This window comes from Canis aureus, chromosome 19 (assembly GCF_053574225.1).
Source record: "Canis aureus isolate CA01 chromosome 19, VMU_Caureus_v.1.0, whole genome shotgun sequence".
Taxonomy (NCBI): domain Eukaryota; kingdom Metazoa; phylum Chordata; class Mammalia; order Carnivora; family Canidae; genus Canis; species Canis aureus.
In genome coordinates, this window is record NC_135629.1 from 26,297,763 (window position 1) to 26,312,518 (window position 14,756).

A 14,756-nucleotide genomic window follows, 5' to 3' on the forward strand; every position below is an offset into this window, starting at 1 on the left:
TCATAGGAAAGCAACTGGTCACCATTTTCCATGTAACCATCAATCATAGTGCTCATTGACAGAGTTTAGAGGATAAATCCAAGCTTAGTGAAGTTCTTTTAAAGAAAGGGAATGCCAGGATGCCTGGGTGGCTCAGTGGTTGAGCATCTGCCTTTGGCTAAGGTTGTGATCCCGGGGTCCTGGGATTGAGTCCTGCATCAGGCTCTCTGCAGGGAGCCTGCTTCTCCCTCTGCCTCTCTCTGTGTGTCTCTCATGAATAAATAAATAAAATCCTAAAAAAAAAAAAAAAAAAAAAAAAGAAAGAAAGGGAATACCAATTCCTGCTTTTAGTAATTGAAATTATCCAGGAATACCCACACTAGTTCAGTTTTTTGATATTTGGATAGCAAACAATTAAAAGCTGTGACAGCCAGAGGTAACAATTAAGGGGGAAAAGAAAATGAAGAGTTCACAAATACATTCAGTTTTATCAACTTTGTCAGCTAAGTGTTCCCTTTAATTACTATTGATTTTCATAATAGTTTATTAACCCAATATGCCAATTCAAGTTTGTCACAGACTATTGTGCATGTAGGAGAATTGATTTTATGGTTTTGGAGGGGAGGAGAGGCCAAGTGTTTGGGGAAAAAAATGCATCCCCTTGCTCATTTGTATCTGATTTTTAAAATTGTTTTGCTTGGGCAGAACTTTATTTTATTTTAACTGAATAGATCAGTCATCCTGACAGTGTTTTAGCTCTAAGCACTGGCTTCTGAAGTAGTATATTTACCCACTGGCTTTGTGGGGCGGAGGAGAGATGGAGGACAGAACTAATTTGATAAATCAAGTCAATAAAACCACCTTATAAATTTCATTATGAAGATTTTATAAATGCAGCACAGGACTTGTGTAGAGTTGAGAGAATCAGGACAAGATTCACGTTTTGCCACTTGCGACTGCTCCTGAGCCTTTACGTGTCCTTATGAGTTAAAATGGGGCTTTGTGATATCTCCGTTACTCTGACTTTCAGAGTAGGCATGGGGCCCAAGTGAGATCATAGAAGGGCTTCTTAAAGTTTAAAGTACATAGCAAGTTAATGCATCATAGGCTTCCTTGTGTACAGAGAAGTATCAATAAACGACATAGGAGCCTCTTTAGAGTAAATGCCCAAAACCAGAATCTCCCAAGATTTACCAATCCTGGTTAATAAAATAAAAATTAAACACCAATTACCATGGGAGGGAAAGCAGATTAATGTGGTGGCGCTTTACCTGAATATTAATTATGAGTTGGGAGATTCCATTACAAGGCTCAGGCAGGTCATGCTTTATTGGTTCATCAATAAGGAGCTCATGCTAATGGACTGGCATAAAATATCCTCTGAGGAACAACCCTGGCTTTCTAGCCAGAGACCATAAACTCAAAATAATTTACATGGCACAAAATCCATTTCCTTCCAGTCTGTAAAACAGTAATGAGAAACACCAGGCTGGGTAGAAAAATGAGCATTTAAAAGGTCACGGATGTTTCTACCCTCCCTTTCTTCACTAGGGTCAAAGCTATAGATACCTCTCAGGCCTAGAATTCCCTAGAACGCAAAAAGTAAAAATATGTGGGTTTACACAGGGCCTTTGAGGCAGGGCCATGTGTAAATGGCACTCATGTTTGCCCACCTGTGGGTCAGTTTCACTCCCAGGTCATGTTGACTCTGACCTCCTAAGGCAGGACTTGAGCCTCGCCCTGTCACAGTAGATTCTTGTACCCTGGCCCCCTTGTGGAAGTCACTGCCACTAGCTATTTGAGGACAGCTTCCAGACTCTGCTTCCTCCCAAGTGCCCTCGATTAACATTGTCAATATACCACCACCAGGTTGGTATCTCTCAGCCCCTCTCCCTGCTGTCCAACATCCCAGCATCAATTAGTGGGGAGACATCCTCACACGTGATGAACCTGGTCCCTGGGCCCCAAGGTATCCTGATAGGGCACAGTCTTATAAGCTCTTTCAGGAATTTCTTGGGTTCTGAGCCATCTCCTCTCTTCCCTGAGTCTCAAGATAAATTCATTAGACAATGTTGGGTGACAAAACTCTCTATTGTCCTCTTCTCTCCTTTCTCCCTGCCTCTCCACATACAAATACATAAATAAATCCTCACTTTCCTTCAGCCAATAAAACCAAAGCCACCTAATAGAACCATTTGCAAACCAAATATCTATAAGAATCTCCAGCCTATAACCAGAAAGAAGGATGACAGCAAGCATTGGTGAGGTTGTGGGTAAACCAGAACTCTCACACTCTACTGTATACATAAATGATGCACCACTTTGGGAAAGAGTTTGGCAGCTCCTCGAGATATTAAACATGGAGTTACCATATGACCTCATAATTCCACTCTAGGTGTGTACTTGAGAGAATTAAAAATAATTAAATTAAAATAATAACAAAAATAATTAAAAATCCACATAAAACTAGTACATACGTGTTGATAGCAGTATTTGTCCTGATAGTCAAGCAATGAAAGCCACCCAAATGCCCATCAAATGATGGATGGATACATAAAACAGGGTCTATCTATACAACAGAATTTTATTAATCTATAAAAAGGAATGAAGCCCATACAGAAACATGCTGCAACATGGATAAAATTTAAATATACTGTGCTTAGTGGAAGAAGCCAAACACAAAGGCACATATGGCCTGATTCTATTCATATGAAATGTCAAGAATGGGTAAATTCAGAAACAAAGTAGACCAGTAGTTGCCAGGGATTAAGGAAAAGGGAAACTGGAACTGATTGCTAATAGATATGGGCATCCTTTTGAAGTGAAGAGGATGTTCTAGAATTAGATCATGGTTTTGGGGATCCCTGGGTGGCGCAGTGGTTTAGTGCCTGCCTTTGGCCCAGGGCGCGATCCTGGAGACCCGGGATCGAATCCCACGTCAGGCTCCCGGTGCATGGAGCCTGCTTCTCCCTCTGCCTGTGTCTCTGCCTCTCTCTCTCTCTCTCTGTGACTATCATAAATAAATAAAAATTAAAAAAAAAAATTTAGATCATGGTTTTGGTTGTACAACAGTGAATATACTAGACTTTGAAAGGTTAATTTTGTAGTATATGAATTACATCTCAATTTAATTTTTTTTAAAAGATTGTATTTATTTATTCATGAGAGAGAGGCAGAGACACAGGCAGAGGGAGAAGCAGGCTCCATGCAAGGAGCCTGACGTGGGACTCGATCCCGGGTCTCCAGGATCAAGCCCTGGGCTGAAGGCAGGCGCTAAACCGCTGAGCCACCCAGGGATCCTCAATTTAATTTTTTTTTAAGCTGAGAAATAGGAAAAAGAAAATCATGAGCTCTCCTATTTCTTCTAGTAAATCAGACGTGGGTTCAACTGATACATTGAACTACACTTACTGAGGATTGTAGTTAGAAGCTTCTAAAAGCTGCCCTGCCCCGTCTACTGCCCCACCTGCTTACTGATGCCTGAAACTCTTCTGTGGAGCTTCTCTTTGTCTTAGTATCTTAATACTTTCCCAGTCTCTACTTTCGTAAGGCAAATCTCTGGAACCAATCAATCTGTGTTTCAATGAAGACAAGTGTCAAACAATACTTCCTCCCCTCACTGGGTATCAGACTATAATGGTTTGATGGAAGAGTTGCCAAAAAAAAAAAAAAAATCAAACCAAACTCACACAAACACGAATCGTTCTATGTTGGACCTAAAATTCAAGATTTTTCACTCTCTGTTTCTGTATTTGAATAGGAGCTTTGAAAGATATTGGATATGCATATGGCACTTATTTAGTAGAAAATTCAATGAAGATAGTAAGCATGATGTAGTCATTTAGTTGATTTAATACTTACTTTGAGAGAAGCCAGAGACAGTCTGAATCAGCTAGAACTGGGCATTATTCATTAAAGAAAAAATAAAAAACAAAACAAAACATGGTTTTTTGAAGCCAAAACACCAAGATTTGAAGTCTAGTTCAATCATATGACTTCAAGCAAGCTTTATAAACTTTTTGGCCTTGACCTCCTCACCTGTATTATGGGGATACTAGTAGTACCTACCTCGTAGTAGAATTACAGAAATGAATTAAGTTACTACACGTAGAGCTTTAGAACCCTGCCTAACATATACTAAGCACTCAGTAAAACTTAGCTTGTTGCTATTTCTGAAAATGGCTGGAGAACAGCCCTGCCCTTTGCAGCAGGCTTTCTATAGAAGATTAGTGGGGAAAGTCTGAGAGGACTGACACTGAGGTAATTAGGTGAGTCTGCTCGCCTGCCACATCCCCTCTATTTCCCCTGAAGCCTGTTTTTTTTTTTTTTTTAAGATTTTATTTATTTATTCATGTGAGATACACAGAGAGAGAGAGAGAGACAGAGATATAGGCAGAGGGAGAAGCAGGCTCCTTGCAGGGAACCCCATGCAATACACAATCCCTGAACCCGGGACCATGCCCTGAGCCAAAGGCCGCTCAACCGCTGAGCCACCCAGGCGTCCCCCCCTGAAGACTGTTTTAGGAAGGCCCCCAAATCAAGCAGAGGCAAGTGGCTCTTGGAATGTGGCATGTCCTGAGCCACTCAGGACTGCATTAATAAATTCCAAAAGAGGGTTAGAAATGGTGACTCCAGGGCCTGACTGTCCCTAATCCAGCCTAAGCTAGATGCTTTGTCCCCCCACATGACAAGCAGACGGAGAACTGCAAAGAACATTCTGAACTCTATTTCACTTCCTCCTTTATAAACAGAACAACCAGATCTGAGCACTATTTTTAGTATTTTTAGCCAGTTGACAGAACAGGACACTCTAAATGGCAATTTGAAAATAACTTTCCCATCTCTCGACCCATCACCTTATATCAAATTGCCAATTTCTCCATGTACTTACCACTATTTGCAGTTATCTTGCTCATGTTCTTATTTGCTATAACGTAGAATTGTTTGTAGTATGGAATGAGGCTTCCAGGAGGGCATGGTTCTTATCTGTCTTTCTTGCCTCTGCTGTATCCTCAGCATCTGGAACAGCGCCTGGCACAAAGTAGGCATTGAATGAATAGTTCTGGAATAAATGAGTGGTGCTCACCCCGGGACTCAGCATAGTGCGTCTGTTCTAGACAAGCCTCTACCCGTGATGACCTCTCAGCCTCCACTCTCACTTCCTGGGGAAACCTGTCCATGCCCTTCCTGTCAGCACCTACTTCCTGGGTCTCCTACACAATGGGGGCAGGCTGGAGGGCCTCTCAGTCTGACATCACCTCATGATATCATCGCTGATTGGACCTGAGGTGGACTCCTTCTCTAACTAAGACATTCATCATTTCTTTCTTGGAAATTTGGGTTTGGCCCTCAGAGTCTCTTGCTAATAAGAGAGGCTGGAGTGTTCTGGTCTCAAGTATGATCAAAGCAGAAGGAGCCAGTATGCAGTAAAGAGCATAAAACTACCTGCAGAGAGGAAGTGAGGAGATGAGAGAGGATGGCAGTAGAGAGAGAAAGAGATGGAGTCCAGGCAGGTGGACTGGCCGATCCAAGTGTGCTGATTTTTCAGCACTCACCAAGTCCTTGAAGACCTGGCCATACTTCCTTGATGAGAACCTTGGTTATAGGGCAGCCCAGGTGGCTCAGAGGTTTAGCGCCGCCTTCAGCCCAGGGTGTGATCCTGGAGACCTGGGATCAAGTCCCATGTCAGGCTCCCTGCATGGGGCCTGCTTCTCCCTCTGCCTGTGTCTCTGCCTCTCTCTCTCTCTCTCTCTCTCTCTCTCTATCTGTGTGTGTCTTTCATGAATAAATGAATAAAATCTTTAAAAATTAAAAACAAAGAACCTTGGTGATAGGGTACCTGAGGTGGCTGTTGGTTGAGCATCTGCCTTCAGCTCACATGGTCCTGCTGTGGATCCTGTGGTGGACCCTCTGCTCAGTGGGGAGCCTGCTTCTTCCTTTCCCTCTCCACCCTGCTCATGCTCTCTTTCATATAAATAAATAAATTTTTTTTTTTTTTTAAAGAACATTGGTTATATCTTTGGCTGGGTTTCTTTTCTTTTTTTTTTTTTAAGATATTTATTTATTTATTTATTTATTTATTTATTTATTTATTTATTTATGCGAGACACAGAGAGAGAGGCAGACACATAGGCAGAGGGAGAAGCAGGCTCCATGCAGGGAGCCAGATGTGGAACTCGATCCCGGGACTCCAGGATCACGCCCTGGGCTGACGGCAGGCGCTAAACCTCTGAGTCACCCAGGCGTCCCCTGGGTTTATATTTCTTGCATACAAATAATTCCTGACTACAAAGCCCTGGCATATAGCAGGCATCCTCAAAACCTCTGTTGACTTGAATTCATTTTTCATTTATTCCTTTACTCACTCAACAAATATTTATTGGGCCAGGTACTGGACTAGACGCCAGAGGCAAAGAGGTGTGCAAAAAAGTGGGCACTGTCCCTGCCCTTGAGGAATTCTAGCAGGAGATAGAGATGAATTGAATTAAGACAGGAAGAGAGGGGCACCTGGGTGGCTCAGTGGTTGAGCATCTGCCTTCGGCTCAGGTCCTGATCCCGGGGTTCTGGGATCGAGTCCCACATCAGGCTCCCCACAGGGAACCTGCTTCTCCTTCTGCCAATGTCTCTGCCTCTCTCTGTGTGTCTCTCATGAATATTTTTTTTTTTTAAAGACAAGAATAGAAACAATGGGGATGCCTGGGTGGCTCAGTGGTTGGGCAACTGCCTTTGGCCCAGGGCATGATCCTGGAGTCCCACGATCGAGTCCCACATCAGGCTCCCTGAGTGGAGCCTGCTTCTCCCTCTGCCTGTGTCTCTGCCTCTCTCTCTCTCTCTCTCTCTCTCTCTGTGACTATCATAAATAAATAAAAATTTTTTTTTAAAGTTTTGAAAAATAAAAAAAGAATAGAAACAATGAGTTCAACTTTGCATCAGACACTGCCTGGTATGTATCAGGAATGTCTTGGGGTGCACAGATACTGAACTCATCATTGATACTAAGGGGACCACAGTGCTCAGAATGAGGAACTCTCATACTGTCCTTCAGCAAATAGCTGATACATATTCTATCTGATTTGCCCTCAGGCTGATTCCATGGGCCTGGTCTGAGAAGATGCCTGTTTCTTGGGCGAGTCTGTAAAACTGAGCCCCAAAAGGGTTAAGTGACTTATCCAGAGGCAGGGAGGCTGGTCGGGGCAGAGCCAGGACTCCGCTGCTGCCTCTAGTCTCCAGAACCCCGTTTTCCCTTCTCCTCCTATGAAATGTTGTCTCTTCGGTGAGATGGTGAGTGTGCAAGAACCTAACAAACACACTGTACAACCCTGCAGAAGCTCAAGGCAGTAGGCCCCCAGGCGGGGCTCAGTGGGGCTATTTTTAGGATAAACTCTGCCAAAACAATGCAAGCAGCAAAGAGAAGAGGCAAAGAGAGAAGTCAGCTCTAGGCTGAAGCTGCTAGAGTGCGGTTCTCAGTGGGTTTATTTGCAGTGCAGGACCCGATGGAAGCCTGGAGGGCCCCCCAAGGCTGAAGTTTGTGAAGCAGTCCCTTCACCAAACCTCCCAGGGTCTGAGATCCCCACTGCATATTTAGGTGCCACAGAGAGATCATGCCCATTGAAGCTGGGACAAGGCTCCTGACAATTACATTCAAGGCCTCAACTAAACTGTACACCCCCCAGGGTGGGTGGCGGTGGGGGGTGGGCTCATTTTCCTCCCTGTTTACCTCACATCACTCACAGATTGCAGATGTCACCTCTCTTGAGGCTATTTCTGTGCTCAGGCTGGGCTCCTACCTGAGAGCACAACACTGGGGATTCTCTATGTGCATTTCTCAAAGCACAGTCTGTGGAACACCTGCACTCTAATCAACTTTATCAAAATGAATGTTAAGATGACTAGGCCCCACTCCAAACTGGATGAATCAGGACTACAGGGTATGAACTACTGGGTATTTACCCAAAGAATACAAAAACACAAATTTGAGTGCACCCCTATGTATATTGCAGCATTATTTATAATAGCCAAGAAATGGAAACAGCCCCAGTGTCCACTGAATGATGAATGGATAAAGATGCCCCCCACACACAGAGAGAGGAATATTATTCAGTCATTAAAAAGAACGAAATCTGGCCATTTGCAGTGATGTAGATGGAGCTACAGTATACTATGCTAAGTGAGCAAGTCAGAAAAAGATAAATACCATATAATCTCACTCATGTGTGGAATTTAAGAAACAAAATGAATGAGCAAAGGAAAAAAAAATACAGAGACAATTCAAGAAACAGACTCTTAACTACAGAGAACAAATTCATGGTTACCAGAGAGGAGGAGATGGGGAAGAGGGTCAAATAGGTGATGGGGGAGAAAAAGAACAGTTTTTGTGACCAAAAAAAAAAGACGTTTCAGGGCATGAAACCCTGAATTTTTCTTTTCTTTTTTTTTTTTAAAGATTTTATTTATTTACTTTGAAAGAGAGAGTGCAACAGGGAGTGGAGCAGAGGCAGAGGAAGAGAGAATTCCAAGCCGACTCCGTGTCGAGTGCAGAGCCTGACAGAGGGGTTAATCTCACAACCCTGAGATCATGATCTGAGCCAAAATCAAGAGTTGGACACTCAACTGACTGAGCCACCCAGGTGTCCCCCAGAACTTTCATTTTAAACATGCCTTCTTGTTATTTCTTGAAAATTCCTTATTTTTTTTAAGATTTTATTTATTTATTCATGAGAATACACAGAGAGGAGAGAGAGGCAGAGACACAAGCAGAGGAAGAAGCCGGCTCCATGCAGGGAGCCTGACGTGAGACTCGATCCAGGGTCTCCAGGATCAGGTTTAGCTGCAGGTGGCACTAAACCACTGAGCCACCGGGGCTGCTGAAAATTGCTTATTTTATACTATATGTTTCCCTACCAGTATGTCAGAATATGCTGCTAATAAATCATCCACTCTAACATCTTGCTCCTCTAGGTCAATAGCTCTCCATGTTAATACTATTAACAGTTGGGCCAGGTGATTTTATGGACATATGTTGGGGCGGGGCTTTATTTTGTGCATTATAAGATGTTCAGCACCATTCCATTAGATACCAGAAGTCTAACTACTCTCCAGCCATTGGTTCTTAGCATTGACAAGTGTCCCCTGGGGGCAAACTCCTCCTCCTTACCCCCACTGAGAAGCACTGCTCTAGGTAAGTGGTTTCCAACCTGCTTCACATTAGAATCCATCAAGGATCTTTGTAAAAATGTATTTATTGGACCTTACCTCCAAAAAATTCTTATGTGTTTAATCTAGGGTGGAACCTAGGCAACTATAATTTTTAAGTTTCCCGAGTAATTCTAATGTACCACAGATGAGAACACTGCTCTAGGTAGACACTTGGAGGCAATGATCCAGTATATGTTTGTGACTTCATAGAAAGTACAAAACTCAAGCCACATGGATGGAATAGTTTGAGAACCTATGTACCATCAGGACCAGGCACCCAAATAGGACAACACTAGTCACCTCTTCGGAAGCTAACAAATGGACAACTTCAACCAAATGCATTATAAATTCTTCCCACCCTACTCCACATATAACCTAAGTTGATCCAACTAGAATTAAGAACAGAACTTGGGATCCCTGGGTGGCGCAGCGGTTTGGCGCCTGCCTTTGGCCCAGGGCATGATCCTGGAGACCCGGGATCAAATCCCACATCGGGCTCCCAGTGCATGGGGCCTGCTTCTCCCTCTGCCTATGTCTCTGCCTCTCTCTCTCTCTGTGACTATCATAAATTAAAAAAAAAAAAAAAAAAAAAAAAAAAGAACAGAACTTATAGGACAACTGTGTGGCTCAGTGGTTGAGCGTCTGCCTTTGACCCAGGGCATGATCTCAGGGTCCAGGATCGAGTCCCACATCAGACACCCTGTGAGGAGCCTGCTTCTCCCTCTGCCTATGTCTCTGCCTCTCTCTGTGTATCTCTCATAAATAAATAAATAAATAAATAAATAAATAAATAAATAAATAAATAAAATCTTTTTTTGAAAAAAGAGAACAGAATTTATAAGGATGGCTGGGGAGACAGATAACCTCTTTTCTACTGGATGGTCCAATATAGAGATATGAGAGCTGAAAAAGCTGCAGTCATTTTGCTTCCATTGAGGAAGTCAATCAAAGGATGGAAAGACAGAAAAGAAGGCAGCACCAAGAAAAATCAGAGAAACTGGAGCCTTGATCAAATTGCACCTGAGCTCTATCCTTCCATAGTCCTCTTCAGTTATATGATAATACAACATCTTTATTTTTTAATTAGGCCAGTTTGAGCTGGGTTTTCTGTTATAACCCAAAGCACCTTGGGGTGCCTGGGTGGCTCATTTGGTTCAGTGTCCAACTCTTGATTTAGGCTCAGGTCATGATCTCAGGGTCGTGAGCTAAAGCCCCATTTTAAGCTCTGTGCTCAATCAGAGTCTGCTTGTTCCTCTCCATCTGCTCTTCCCCCTGCTTGCATGTGCTCTCTCTCTTATAAATAAACAAAATCTTTAAAAAGAAGAAGAGAAGAAGAAGAAGAAGAAGAAGAAGAAGAAGAAGAAGAAGGAGGAGGAGGAGGAGGAGGAGGAGGAGGAGGAGGAAGAGGAGGAGGAGGAGGAAGAGGAGGAGGAGGAGGAGAAGAAGAAGAAGAAGCAGCAGCAATTGCACTATAAGAAGACCCTAAGTGACTCGAATGAATAAAGGTTTTAGAAGCACTGGCTTAGATAAGTGGTCTCTCAAGCACTGGGCTAGGTGATAGACAATGATATGCAAAAAAAACTAAGCACAGTTACTTGACTTCTCCAACTAGGTTAGATGCTCTGCCTTTAGGAGCCAATACCTCAACTTCATCGATTCATTCGTCCTTTCATTCAATCAACAAATACTTATTTAGTACTATGTTTACAAATTTAGCAAAAATATTAAAAAGTGAGCAAAGAAGAGAGAGGAGGCAGTCTCTGACCTTAAGCAGCTCACTGTCTATTTGAGAACACAGATACTAACTAATCTTAGAGAAGAATGAGAAGGTATCAGTTATATAAGTGCTACCCTGGAGAGGTACATGGGGAAGATGTGATCTGATCAGGGTGGTAAGGCAAGGCTGGCCAAGGAGATCTGAAGGGTGAGTTGAGAAGGGGAGACAGGTAACGTGAATACCCAGAGCAGGAGGAAAGGACACTGCATAAGCCCGTCCATGTGAGAAAAAGCAGGGTGAACTCAATGAGCTGCCAGAGGATAGAAAGCCCAGCATGCAGAGCTGCTGGAAATAGGAAGTTATGCGATGAGCTTGGAGAAGTAGCCAATGGCCAGATAGTACAACAATTTAAAACCCATGCTGGGGAGTTATACCCCTTAATCCTCAAACTAATACAAAGCCACTGATGCATTTTATTTTATCTTAATTTTTATTTTATTTTGGTGGCTAAATTCTTTAGCATATATTTTCATTGACCATATGTTGACAATATTGTACGGCAGAGCTCTAGAGCATATTCATCTTCATCACCTGAAACTTTATGCCCGTTGATTTTTACTTCCCCATTTCCCTCTCCCTCTAGCTCCTGGCAACCACTATCCCACTGTGATTCTATGACTCAGACTATTTTAGGTACCTGAAATAAGCAGAATCATGTAGTATTTGTCTTTCTGTGACTGGCTTAGTTCACCTATGATAATGTCCTCAAGGTTCATCCATGTGGTTACGTGTTGCAGGATTTCATTCTTTTTAGGTACACACCACATTTTCTTTACCCATTCATCTGTCAGTGGACTTTTAGCTCATTTCCACAACTTGGCTATTGTGAATAGTGCTGCAGTGAACGTGGGAATGCTAATATCTCTTCCAGATCCTGACTGCAATTCTTTTGGATAAATACCCAGAGATGGGGTTGCTGGAACATAAGGTAGTTCTATTTTTAATATTTTTGAGGAACTGTCATACTGTTTTCCACAGTGGTTGCACCATTTTGCATTTCTATTAACAGCATGCAAGGGTTCCAATTTCTCCACCTCTTCACTACCACTTGTCTATTTTGATGATAGCCATCCTGACAAATATGAGGTGCTATCTCCTTCTGGTTTTGATTAACACTTCCCTAATATTTAGTAATGTTGAGCATTTTTCATATCTGCGTTGGCCCTTTGTATGTCTTCTTTGGAGAAATGTCTTTTTAAGATCTTAGCCCCTTTAATCAGGTTATTATTTTTTTGCTATCGAGTTGTAGGAGCTCCTTATATATTTTAGAGATGAATCTCTCATTGGATATATGGTTTGCAATCCTTTGTCCCATTCCATAGGATTCCTTTTCAATCTGTTGGTGGTTTCCAAGCTCTGTAGATAGTCACTGATGCATTTTAAATATAGTGCTTTCCAGCATGGCACAGCTTATTGATTGAGAATGATGTACAATCTTCTCCCAACACTTTTCGCTTGTCTTTTTCCTCTTGCCTCATAACCCAGCAGAGTAGACCAGTGTAGTTTAGCACGTTCACACATGCTTATTATTTGGGGCTGACAGGCAGAATGGAGCAGTTGGTCTGGCTGACTTGCATTAATTCAGTTTCTATACCTTCTTTGCTTTGAGTGCCACAATGACAGTGACCACAGTGTCATCATGACTCCACTTTCAGCACTCTACCAGATACTCTGGCCCAAAGAAGGAAGTAATAAAGACCCATCGGATGAATGGTCCAGCTTAGTTAAAAGAAGATAATAATACCAGCTTCCTAGGGGTGTGTGAGAGAGGTGACCCTGTAAGTACACAGCACAGTGCAAGGCATGTGCCATGTTTCCTCCACCCCGTCCACACACACACATGTGCGTGTGCAAACACACAAACATACACACACCCAGAGAGAAGGCGGTGTGAGCCACTGGTTCCCACCACGAGCTACTGCAATCTAAAACAAAGGATCTATTAAATATTAAATAACTACCAGACAATCCAGAGGGTTTTGTGAGTGGATGGAGCAAAGGAGAAGTCCTCATTTACTACTATCTCAAAGTTTCCAAGACAGTCTCAAATTCACCCTATTAACTGCATCTCTTCCAGATGTCATATGCTTTTTAAGGTTCATATTTTTGTTATTCAAGCTACTCAATAAATACCTTTTAACCAATTCAACTTTGTACATCAAGTTCCTCTGCTTTAAAGACTTGGAGGCAGGCCTTTGTCAAAGGCTGCACTTTGCTCTCCTGTGCCTTAGTATTGATCTGTGAACGAGGAGGCTATGGGGCCTTGAAAAGCCTCACAGTTGGGTCACAGACTAGACACAGCTGTGGCTGATTGTCACCTTCCCTAATCCTTTTCCTCCCCAGCCACGGAGCTGTAATGTGGGCTAGCATGTGACCTTGGATAAATTACTTAGCCTGGCTACATCTCAGTTTCCTCAGCAGTAAACCAAGGGGGGCAGAATGGAGAAGTAGATGGCCCAGCTTGCCTGAGACAGCCCTGGTCTAGGTTAATCAGTCCAGTGTCATTATAAAAGTGCTCTAGCCCAGCTGATCGATTACACCGCTGCTTTACTAAGAACATGGGTTCTGTGGGTGTGCCTGGTTGGCTCAGTAGCTTAAATGTCTACATTTGGCTTAGGTCATGATCCCAAGGTCCTGGGATCAAGCCTGGCATCGGGCTCCCTGCTTAACCAGGAGTCTGCTTCTCTCCCTCCCTCTGCCTCTCCACCCTGCTCATGCTCTCTCTCACTCTCTCTCTAATAAATAAATAAAATATTTTTTAAAAAAAAAAGAAAGAAAGGAAAGAACAGGGGTTCTGCAGGATGCCTGGCTAGCTCAGATAGCAGAGTATACAACTCTTTTCTTTTAAAGATTTATTTATTTATTTATTTATTTATTTATTTATTTATTTGAGAGGGAGAGAAAGAGTGTGTGCGTGTGTGTGCACAAGAGTGAGAGGAGGAACAGAGGGAGAGGGACAAGGAGACTCAGTGCTGAGGGTATGCAGGGCTTGATCCCAGGGCTCTGAGATTACGACCTGAGCCGAAATCAAGAGTTGAACACCAAAGTAACTGAGCCACCCAGGTACCCCTAGAGCATACAACTCTTGATCTCAGGTTTGTGAGTCTGAGCCCTACCTTAGGTGTAGAGAGCATTTAAGAGAAAAACTAAAATCTGGGGCACTGTGTGGTTAGTCAGTTAAGTGTCTGACTCTTGATACTCTTGATCTAAATCCAGGTCTTAATCTCAGGGTTGTGAATTCAAGCCCCATGTTAGACTCCATGTCAACCAGGGAGCCTACTTAAAAAATAAAATAAAAATCTTTTTTTAATAAAATAAAATCTGGGCAGCCCAGGTGGCTCAGCAGTTTAGTGTGGCCTTTGGCCTGCGGGTGTGATCCTGGAGACCTGGGATCAAGTCCCACGTCGGGCTCCCTGCATGGAGCCTGCTTCTCCCTCTGCCTGTTCTCTGCCTTTCTCTCTCTGTGTGTCACTCATGAATAAATAAATAAAATCCTTTAAGAAATAAAATAAAATAAAATCTTAAACAAACATGGGTTTTGCATTTGAGTCAACAAGCATTTGACTGACCATTTAGTCCCTTACTGACATTAGCAAATTACTTAACTTCTCGGCACCTCAGTTTGTTTCCCTGGGAAATGGCAATAATAATATTTTCCTCAAAGGATTATTAAAGGAATAAGTGAAAACATAGGTAAGAACACAATGAACAGTAGCTGTTATCACCCTCATCTTCCTTATTGGAGATTCCATTTCTCAGGACTCTTCCGCATTCAAGTGTGAGAAATATACCTCAGTGTAACGTA

At 42.7% G+C, this 14,756-nt stretch overlaps 1 protein-coding gene across 1 annotated transcript in view; it reads right to left on the reverse strand.

The window, feature by feature from the left end:
* SLC25A26 (solute carrier family 25 member 26) overlaps positions 1-5,100 on the reverse strand; it is a 196,152-nt gene extending 191,052 nt beyond the window's left edge. Inside the window, exon 1 of the mRNA XM_077858140.1 lies at positions 4,871-5,100. The gene's annotated coding sequence lies outside the window, so the exon portion shown is untranslated. The remainder of the gene's footprint in view (positions 1-4,870) is intronic.
* Between the last annotated feature and the right edge of the window lie 9,656 nt (positions 5,101-14,756).